The following is an 11,483-nucleotide window of genomic DNA, read 5'->3' as shown; positions in this document are numbered from 1 at the left end:
TATGTGTGAATACATACATAACTGTAACTCCTGAAACCCCAGGAAGACAGGAAGAAAGAGATTTTTATGTAGCATTAGCACGTAAGAAAAGGATGGCGGAGGAGTTTGAGACCAGCCTGGGCAACGTAGCGGGAGACTCTATCACTAAAAGAAAGCAAAAGAAAAAAGGATGGAGAGAGGGAGACAATGGGACTTGTTTTTCACAACAGACTCAGCGGAATTGTTTGAAACTCTGTACCCATGTAACATTGACATGAATAAAAATAATGAAAATATTTAGAAGCGAATTCTACAAAAGGCAAGGAAGTTAGTATTAAAACTCTTGTATTTGGCCAGGTGTGGTGGCTCAAGCGTGTAATCTCAGCACTTTGGGAGGCCTAGGCAGGTGGATCACTTGCAGTCAGGAGTTCAACATGGCGAAAACTCGTCTCTACTAAAAAATAGAAAAATTAGCTGGGCATGGTGGTAGGTGCCTATAATGCTACTCAGGAGGCTGAGGCAGGAGAACTGCTTGAACCTGGGAGGAGGAGGTTGCAGTGAGCTGAGATCGCGCCACTGCACTCCAGCCTGGGCCACAGAGCGAGACTCCGTCTCAAAAAAAAAAAAAAAAAAAGTATTGTATTTATTTGGTAAACTTTGATTCTGTGCATCCACTGGGGCCCTTCCTGTAGTGAGGGCGTATGATAGATTTCTCCCCATTTAAAAAAAAAAATTTAGAAGGTTATGGGTGTCTTTGTGTCTGTGGCACTTTGTCAAAGCTCTGATTCAGCCAGGTGCAGTGGCTCATGCCTGTAATCCTAGCACTTTGGGAGGCCAAGATGGGAAGATCGCTTGAGCTCAGCAGTTTGAGACCAGCCTGGGCAACAGAGAGAGACCCCCATCTCTATAAAAAATTAAAAATTAGCCGGGCTTAGTGACATGTGCCTATAGTACCAGCTACTCAGCAGGGTCACTTGAACTCAGGAGATCGAGTCTGCAGTGAGCCATGATTGTGCCACTGCACTCCAGCCTGGGCGACAGTGAGACCCCGTCTCCAAGGGGAATTAAAAAAAATGCCAGGTGTGGTGGCTTATGCCTGTAATTCTAGCACTTTGGGAAGCTGAGATGAGTGGATCACTTGAGCCCAGGAGTTCAAGACACCTCCTGGCCAACATGGTGAAACTCTGTCTCTACAACAAATACAAAAATTAGCCAGTTGTGCTGATGTGTTCCTGTAGTCCCAGCTTCTCAGAAGGCAGAAGTGGGAGGATCACTTGAGCCCCAGAGGTCAAGGCTGTAGTGAGCTGTGATTGCACCACTGCACTCCAGCCTGGGTGACAGTGAGACCCTGTCTCAAAAAAATTTTAAAAAGCTGATTCATTTTCTGAATCTTTTGTCAGGAATACAACCCTCAGTTACACCATTGCTCAAGAGGGAAGCTGTGACCTGTTGGTGGACCTGTTTCCCTGGATTGGAAGTTGTGTCATTTTATGAAGAAAAGCAGAGACCACTTAGTGTGTTGTTCCCCTTGCAGGTGCTCTTCGGAACTGGAAGCATTGTGCTCCTGGGAGCCTTTCCTTCCTCATACACCCTACTTGTCTCCTGTTTGTACCTCCTCTCCTTTCCATACTTCCTCTCTATCTTACCAAACAAACATGGTATTGTTTTCCATTCCTCATGTTGTGTTACTGGCTCTTTGTGGTCCTGCTGACCTAAAGATGCTTAACTTACTACTAACAGTCTTCTTTGTGTGATTGCTGTTTTCCCGTTGGGACACGTTCTGTTCTTGTTACTCATTTATGTGCAGGATGTGAGATGTAGGAAAAGCCTGTACCCTTTGATACCCTTTTAAACTTACTTGTACTTCTGTTGAATTCACCATCACTGGTACCTTTCTGAAGAACTGACTTTCCAGACATGAAAACCTTTTCTCTCTGAACTCCTAGATCACATTCTAGATTTCTTATGGCTTCATGCCTGTTCTACCCTTGTTTGTTCATACCTGATCTCCCCTAGTAGGCTATAATCTTCCTGAGGCCAGGACAAATGTCCTTCTTCTTAGTGTTCCCATAGTGCTGATCTAATGCAGTGATATATACATTGTGAATGTGTGAATTCTTGAAAGTTCAAAATTGCATTGATTCTGTTTCAATCAAAACCTCTATAGGATATGCATAGGTATTTGATTTGTTTGTCCTCAACCTCAGAGTACATGTCTCTGTTTCTAACTTCCAAATCTAAAAAAGAGGAACTCTCTAAAGGCCTTCAATCTCTATGGCTTCTCCCCCTTAGATTTATTAAGCACTCACTGAATGCCTGGTCTAGATACTTTGTTATGGTGGGCAGGTAGAGAAATACCTTTTACAATTCAGATTCAAAGACAAAGTAAGTACATGAAACAATCAGAGTAGTTACAGGCAGCATTATCATAATGTACAATCTGTGGTAGATACTGATTTTGTATTTTGGTCTTGTGCAAAGAAGCACCCAAGGATGTTTGTCTAAAATATGATTGTTGCCAGGAGAGGTGGCTCATACCTGTAATCTTAATACTTTGGGAGGCCAAGACAGGAGGATCACTTGAGCCTAGGAGTTTGAGACCAGCCTGGGCAACATAGTGAGACCCCCAACTCTACAAAACAAATTTCAAAATTAGTCAATTGTCCAGGCGCAGTGGCTCATGCCTGTAATCCCAGCACTTTGGGAGGCCGAGGTGGGCCAATCACTTGAGGTCAGGAGTTCGAGACCAGCCTGGCCAACATGGTGAAACCCTGTCTCTACTAAAAATACAAAAATTAGCCGGGCATTGTGGCACGCACCTGTGATCCAAGCCACTCAGGAGGCTGAGGCAGAAGAATCGCTTGAACCTGGGAGGCGGAGGTTGTGGTGAGCTGAGATCGCACCACTGCACTCCAGCCTGGGCAACACAGTGAGACTCCATCTCAAAAAAAAAAAAAATCAACTAGGTGTAGTGGTGCACGCCTGTAGTCTCAGCTACTTGGGAGTCTGAGATGGAAGGATCACTTCAGCCTGGGAGGTTGAGGCTTCAGTGAGCCAAGATTGTGCCACTGCATTCCAGCCTGGGTGACAGAGCAAGACCCTGTCTCAAAAAAAAAAAAAAAGTAAAATATGAGTGTACCTAGGCAGTAGTTTAAAATTTTTGTGTACACTAACTCTTTTAGGTAAGGAAGAAAAGTAATCAGAGGAAATAAGCCTGGTAAAACAGGGAATACAGGCTTCAGATGGATGGTGGATGGTTTTACTGTTAGGACTTAGCTCATGCTCTCTTTGTGTGATCACTGTTTTTCGCTTGGAACACCTTCTGTCCCTAGCAAGTCTAGCAAGTATTAGCCCAGAATTGGGCTTTTGAGCAGCCCTTGATGTATCCCTCTAGCTCATTAATGCTATTGTATATGGAAAATAGTTAATGTCTTATTACTTTCACATGTAAACAGGAATTTTTTTTTTTTTTTGGGATGGAGTCTTGCCCTGTTGCCTAGGCTGGAGTGCAGTGGTGCAATCTCAGCTCACTGCAACCTCCGCCTCCCAGGTTCAAGCAATTCTCCTGCCTCAGCCTCCCAAGTAGCTGGGATTGCAGGCATGCACCATCACTCAGCTAATTTTTTGTATTTTTAGTAGAGACAGGGTTTCACTAAGTTGGCCAGGCTGGTCTCGAAATCCCAAACTCAGTTGATCTGCCCGTCTCAGCCTCCCAAAGTGCTGAGATTATAGGCGTGAGCCACTATGCCTGGCCATGAATAGGAATTTGAACATCTGGCTAAGAGTAGTGCCAGTCGAGATCCTGCATGTCCTGCTTTAATAGATATGTTTAATGTAGAATTAATAATATCATTTTTATTGGCCAGGCGCAGTGGCTCACACCTGTAATCCCAGCATTTTGGGAGGCTGAGACAGGTGGATCACCTGAGGTCAGGAGTTTGAGACCAGCCTGACCAACATGGTGAAACCCCATCTCTACTAAAAATACAAAATTAGCCGGGTGTGGTGGGGCATGCCTGTAATCCCAGCTACTTGGGAGTCTGAGGCAGGAGAATTGCTTGAACCCAGGAGGTGGAGGTTGCAGTGAGTTGAGATTGTGCCATTGCACTCCAGCCCGGGCAACAAGAGCGAAACTCCATCTCAAAAAAAAATTAATAATGTCATTTTCATAAGTTATGCCACTGTCCTTTAATTAGCTCCTTAGCAGCTTAAACATGCCATTAGACAGTATTTACTATAGTAATATACTTACTTTTTAAAATTCATAGATAGGAATAAACTTCAGCTCACTGAAATAATTACAAATTCAGAATATTAATAAACATTAAGGTGAGTGTTTCCTTAAGTAAACATAAAATTCAAGCTTGCATGAATGACGTGACCTCTACACAGGAGAGAGTTACCATAGCAAGCCTGAGTCTGCTGACTTCAAAAAGACCTGCTTGCAGGGTTGGCCTTTCGGAAACTGGGCTTCCCGAAAGTTCCCTATGCTCATTAAGTCTAGGGCACCAAGCTCTATTGTATCAGGTCACAGAGACTGTGCAAACGTTGTGAGTTATGGCAAATGCCTGGCTTCCTTCTGTGAATCTGGTGAATTTTGGTCATTGCTAGGCAGAAGATGCCTACATGACCAGCCTCCAATAAAACCCTTTGGTGCCGGCTGGGCAAGGTAGCTCATGCCTGTAGTCCCAGCACTTTCCGAGGCGGGTGGATCACTTGAGGCCAGGAGTTTGAGACCAGCCTGACCAACATGGTGAAACCCCATCTCTACTAAAAACACAAAAATTAGCCAGGTGTGGTGGCACGCGCCTGCAGTCTCAGCTACTCAGGAGGCCAAGGCAGGAGAATCACTTGAGCCCAGGAGTTTGAGGCTGTAGTGAGCCGTGATCATGCCACTGCATTTCAGCCTGGGTGACAGAGCGAGATTCTGTCTCAAAACAAAACAGAAAAAGGCTTTGGCGGTGAATCTCTGATAGGCTTCTCTGGGCAGAAGCATTGCACACGTGTGGCTTCAGTTTTGCTGCTGGAGAAGGGAGCATGCTCAACGTGTGCCCTCCCGGGTTGGGAGGGAGAAAGCATGGGAAGCCTGTGTGTGGATTTCTCCAGACTCTGCTGTGTCTTTTTCCTTTGCTGGTCCTGTCATGAATCCTTTGTTAGGATAAACCTAAGGCATGAGAACATGTATGTTGAGTCCTTTGAGTCATTTTAAGCAAATCTTGAGGACCCACCCCCCAAAACAGCATGTTAAGATGGTGTTTGTTTTATGTCATGCCATCTTGCCATCAGCTTTAGAAGAACATAAATAAAAGGACCATTATATTTACATTAAATATTTCCAGGTCACAAGACATTAAAAAAACTGTTTTTATTCATCTTCTTCAAGCAAAGAGAAAGTAGTTTTTGAAAGCCACAGAAAACTCTAAGCTCCCTTGTTTAGACCAAATTAGTGATTGGGTTTTTTCCTGATTCTCACAGTAGAGTCTTTCTTCCTTCCCTCACGCTATGGAGGCAAGCGGTTTGGGCTGGTTCATAAGTAAATAGGTCATAAACTGCACTCCATTCAAAAGTGACGTCTTTATGAAAGCATTTATTTGTCCTACAGAGAGAGCACTGGCTCATTTCAAATATTGTTCTCAGCCTAGATCAGAATGCTAAAGAGCACACATTGCACATTTTGTTTTAAACACAATAGTTTAATTGTTTGTTTCTTAGTGGTGCCATAAATATTTCCCTGGGAAAACACTACCAAATAGGTGAGACTTTTAGAAGTCTGTGTGGGATCATACACCTAAATGTCGTAACTAAATCTGTTAGACTTTCAGAAGACAGCATAGGAATAAATCTTGGAAAAGGAGTAAATCGTGATCTTGGGTTAGGCAGTGGTTTTTTAGATACAACACCAAAAGCACGGGTGACAAAACAGATAAATTGGACTACCTCAAAATTTAGAAACTTTTGTGCTATAAATTATACCATCAAGAAAATAAAAAGGCAGTTGGCTGTGGTGGCTCATGCCTGTAATCCCAGCACTTAGGAAGGCCAAGGCAGGTGGATCACTTGAGCCCAGGAGTTTGAAACCACCCTGGGCAGCTTAGCAAGACCCTGTCTCTACCAAAAAAATATCAAAATTAGCCAGGCGTGGTAGCACACGCCTGTAGTCTCAGCTACTCAGGAGGCTGATGGAGGATTGCTTGAGCCCAGGAGGTTGAGGCTGCAGTGGGCCATGAGCCTGGGTGACAATAAAACCCTTTCTTTAAAAAAACAAGCTGAATGCAGTGGCTCACACCTGTAATCCCAGCACTTTGGGAGGCCGAGGTGGGAGGATTGCTTGAGCCCAGGAGTTCGAGACCCACCTGGGAAACATAGCAAGACCTCATTTCTATTAAAAAAGTAATAAAGAAAAAAACCCATGGAGTACAGGAAAATATTTGTACATAGATCTGATAAGAGGCTTGCATATACAGAATATTTAAAGAACTTTTACAACTCAACAATAAAAAAACAACCCAATTAAAACTGAGCAGAGGGCCAGGCGCGGTGGCACAAGCCTGTAATCCCAGCACTTTGGGAGGCCAAGGCGGGTGGATCATCTGAGGTCAGGAGTTCAAGACCAGCCTGGCCAACATGGTGAAACCCCGTCTCTACTAAAAATACAAAAATTGGCCAGGCGTGGTGGTTCACGCCTGTAATCCCAGCACTTTGGGCGGCCAAGGCGGGTGGATCATTTGAGGTCAGGAGTTCAAGACCAGCCTGACCAACATGGTGAAACCCTGTTCTACAAAAAATGCAAAAATTAGCCAAACGTGGTGGCACATGCCTGTAATCCCAGTTATTGGGGAGACTGAGGCAGTAGAATCCCTGGGAGGGGAAGGTTGCAGTGAGCTGAGATCGTGCCACTGCACTCCAGCCTGGGCAACAGAGCGAAACACTGTCTCAAAAAAAAAAAAAAAAAAATTAGCCGGGTGTGGTGGCATACGCCTGTACTCTCAGCTACTCGGGAGGCTGAGGCAGGAGAATCACTTGAACCCAGGAGGCGGAGGTTGCAGTGAGTCAAGATTACGCCACTGTACTCCAGCCTGGGCGACAAGAGTGAGACTCCCTCTCAAAAAATAAAACAAAGGATTTGAACAGACTCTTTTTTTTTTTTTTTTTGAGATGGAGTCTTGCTCTGTCACCCAGGCTGGAGTGCAGTGGCACGATCTCAGCTCACTGCAACCTCTGCCTCCTGGGTTTAAGCAGTTCTGCCTCAGCCTCTTGAGTAGCTGGGACTACAAGCACACGCCACCATGCCCGGCTAATTTTTTGTATTTCAGCAGAGATGGGGTTTCACCGTGTTGCCCAGGCTGGTTGCGAACTCCTGAGCTCAGGCAGTCTGCCCACCTCGGCCTCCCAAAGTGCTGGGATTACAGACATGAGCCACCGTGCCCAGCCTGACAGACATTTTTAAAAAGAAGATATACAAATGGCCAATAAACCCATGAAAAGCTGTTCAGCATCATTAGTCATCAGAAAAATGCGCATGAAAACCACAAGGTGTCATTTCATACCCACTAGGATAAAAAAGATAAGAACAGGTGTTGACAAGGATGTGGAGAAAACAGTTTGGCAATTCCACAAAATGCTAAACATGTGACCCAGCATTTCTTCTCTACTGCAGTATATACCCAAGAAAAATGAAAACACATGTCCACACAAAAGCTTGTACATAGATAGCCATAGCAGCATTATTTATCATAGTCACAACAGAAACAATCAAATGTCCATCAACTGATAAATGTATAAACAAAATGTATTTCCATACAATGGAATATTATTCAGCCGTGAAAAAGAACGAAGTACTGGTCAAGTGTGATGTCTCACGCCTGTACCCAACACTTTGGGAGTTGAGACAGGAGGATCACTTGAGGCCAGGAGTTCAAAACTAGCCTGGGCAACATAGTGAGACCTCACCTCTACAAAATTGCAATTAGCTGGGTGTGGTGGCACATGCCTGTAGTCCTAGCCAGTCAGGAGGCTGAAACAGTAGGAGCACTTGAACCCAGGAGTTCAAGGTTACAGTGAGCTATGATTGCACCACTGCACTCCAGCTTGGGTGACAGAGCAAAACCCTGTCTCAGAAAAAAGTACTGATCCATGCCACGTCAATGACACTTGAAAACATTATGCTAAAGTGAAAGAAGCCCATCACAAAAGAGCACATAGTATATGATTCCATTTATCTGGAATGTCTGGAATAGACAAGTACAAAGAGACAGAAAGTAGATTCATAGTTGCTTAAGACTCCAATGATTGGGGGAGGGCGGAGCATATCAATCAGGGTTCAACTAGAGAAACAGAACACGTAGGAGATGTATTTTGAGAGGTTTATTGCAAGGAGTTGGCTTAGCCAACTGTGGGGGCTGGCCAGGCTAGTCTGAAATCCATAGGGCTGGTAAGCAGAAAGGGCAGCTGGAGTTTTCAGGCATGAGTGGAAGCTGTGGTCCATAGATGGAATTTCTTCTTCAGGCAAACCTCAGTTCAGCTCGTAAGGTCTTTCACCTGATTGAATCAGGCCCACTTATATAGAAGTCAACTGATTATGGACTTTTTTTTTTTTTTTTTGAGATGTAGCCTCACCTATAGCTGGAACTACAGGTGCGTGCCACCACACCCGGCTAATTTTTGTATTTTTTAAATTATTTTTTTGAGATGGAGTCTCCCTCTGTCACCCAGGCTGGGGTGCAGTGGCCAAATCTCGGCTCACTGCAACCTCCGCCTCCCAGGTTCAAGCGATTCTCCTGCCTCAGCCTCCCGAGTAGCTGGGATTACAGGCATGTGCCACGACGCCCAGCTAATTTTTGTATTTTAGGAGAGATGGGGTTTCACCATGTTGGCCAGGCTGGTCTTGAACTCCTGACCTCAAGTGATCCACCTGCCTCGGCCTCCCAAAGTGCTGGGAATACAGGTGTGAGCCACAACGCCCAGCCTCATTATGGACTTTTATCACATCTACAGGATAACCTTCACCAAAGCTCCTAGATTAGTATTTGATCACCTGGGGACTGTAGTCAAGTTGACACATAAACTGGCATGGAGGGGTGGGAAGTGACTTCTAATGGTGTTTCTTTTTGGAGTGAGGTTGCACAATTCTGTTGAAAATTATTGAATTGTACACTTTAAATGGGTGAATTATGATATGTGAATTATATCTCAATAAAGATGGTTTTTTGTTGTTTTTTGAGACGGAGTCTTGCTCTGTCGCCAGGCTGGAGTGCAGTGGTGCGATCTCGGCTCACTGCAACCTCCACCTCCCGGGTGCAAGTGATTCTCCTGCCTCAGCCTCCCGAGTAGCTGGGACTACAGGTGTGTGCCACCATGCCCGGCTAATTTTTGTATTTTTAGTAGAGACGGGTTTTCACCACGTTGGCCAGGATGGTCTCAATCTCTCGACCTCATGATCTGCCTGCCTCGGCCTCCCAAAGTGTTGGGATTACAGGCGTGAGTCACTGCGCCCAGCCAAAGTTGTTTTTTAAAACTGCGTATTTGCACACCCCTGTTCATAGCAGTACTGTTCACAGTAGCATGAGGTGGAAGCAACCCAAATGTCCATTGACAGATAAATGGATAAACACGTGATATGTGTATACAGTGGAATGTTATTTGGTCTTAAAAAGGAAGGAAATCTTGTCAAATGCTACAATATGGATGAAAAAGGAGGACTTGTTGCTAAGTGAAATTAAGCCAGTCACAAGACAAATTATGGGCGGGATGTGGTGGCAAAACTCCATCTCAAAAAAAAAAAAAAAAAGCTAAGATGGTAAATTTTGTTTTTTACAATAATAAAATAATGAAAAAAAGACTTTCCTGCGTTGCCCGAGCAGCACCCCTGTTATCTGAACTCTGCCCCAACACCCTTTTCTGTACCATATAGTGTTGCATATAGTTTGTAAATAAGAACATCCTCAAAGTATAATCAAAATATACTTAGAGAGTTCAGGTGGTACTGGCTCAATTGTTTATCTCTTCATGGCTTATTTAATTTCATTACCTATTTCTAGGAAACCAATGATGGAGATAATGAATTGACAGGATATAAATTTGAGTTAGAGTTGTTTGGATTTATTTTTTCCAGTAACTAAGGCAGCTGCTAAAAGCAACTAAAAATCTGGTCTCGGCCAGGTGCAGTGGCTCACGCCTGTAATCCCAGCACTTTGGGAGGTCAAGGCAGGTGGATCATCTGAGGTCAGGAGTTGGAGACCAGCCTGGCCAACATGGTGAAACCCCATCTCTACTAAAATTATAAAAAGATTAGCCAGGCATGCTGGTGCGCGCCTGTAGTTCCAGCTACTCGGGAGGCTGAGGCAGGAGAATCGCTTGAACCCGGGAGGCAGATGGTTGCAGTGAGCAGAGATCATGCCACTGCACTGCAGCCTGGGCAACAGAACAAGATTGTGTCTCAAAAAAAAAGCAAAAATCTGGTCTCAAATGACAGAAAAGTGACTGCCTGGCCCTTCTCTGAGTTCCCTGGGCAGCAAGGAGTCCTCTTCAGGGAAGCAATACATAGCCCAGACTCACCCATGGTACCTACTTGACTGTGTGCCCTGATGTATTCAGAGACTGTCTGGCCTCAGTCTCAGACTGTGAGTGGGGAAGATGAGCAGCCCACAGCTGAAGTGTTGAACCAGGAAGTATTCACCCCCAGTTGGCCAGTCTCACTTCCTGGTTTATTACCCCTCTCCACTCTGAGCATCAGTTGCTACTTTGCCACAGTTGACAGATTCACCTAGCAGGCAGGGCAGTGGGAGCTGGTGAGGCCAGGCAGGCTGGGGACTTCTTCCTTCCTTGCACTTGCTGGTTTCTCCTGCTGGGAATGCCCTTGCCTTAACCCAGTGGTTCTCAGTCAGGCCATCATGTCCCCTAGGCATTTTGGGTTGTGTCACCTTAGGAGGGGCATGCTACTGGCATCTTGTGGGTAGAGGCCAGAGATGCTGCTGAGCATCTCGCAGTGCACAGGACTGCCCCCACAACTTTGCGAGGCTAGCTCCTTGTCATCCAGGTCTGACCTAAATTGACCTTTGTTTGGGTGTGTCCTGACCAACCAGCAGAAGGTAGTTTTGTTTTCCTTGTTGCACTATCACTCTATTATATTTTATTTGTTTGTTAGTCTTTTATCTACCCCATCTTCCCCCTACCTGCCCACACATACAATACACTAATGAGCAGGGCCGGCACGGTGGCTCACTCCTGTAATCCTAGCATTTTGGGAGGCCGAGGTGGGCGGATCACATAAGGTCAGGAGTTCAAGACCAGCCTGGCCAACAAGGTGAAACCCCGTCTCTACTAAAAATAAAAAAAGTAGCTGGGTGTGGTGGCGCACGTCTGTAATCCCAGCTACTCAGGAGGCTAAGGCGGGAGAATCGCTTGAACCCGGGAGGCAGAGGTTGTAGTGAGCCAAGATCGTGCCATTGCACTCCAGCCTCGGTGGCAGAGCGAGACCCCGTCTCAAAAAAACAAACAAACAAACA

This window comes from Pan paniscus, chromosome X, assembly GCF_029289425.2.
Source record: "Pan paniscus chromosome X, NHGRI_mPanPan1-v2.0_pri, whole genome shotgun sequence".
NCBI classification, from domain to species: Eukaryota; Metazoa; Chordata; class Mammalia; order Primates; family Hominidae; genus Pan; species Pan paniscus.
This window is presented reverse-complemented; position numbering follows the sequence as displayed.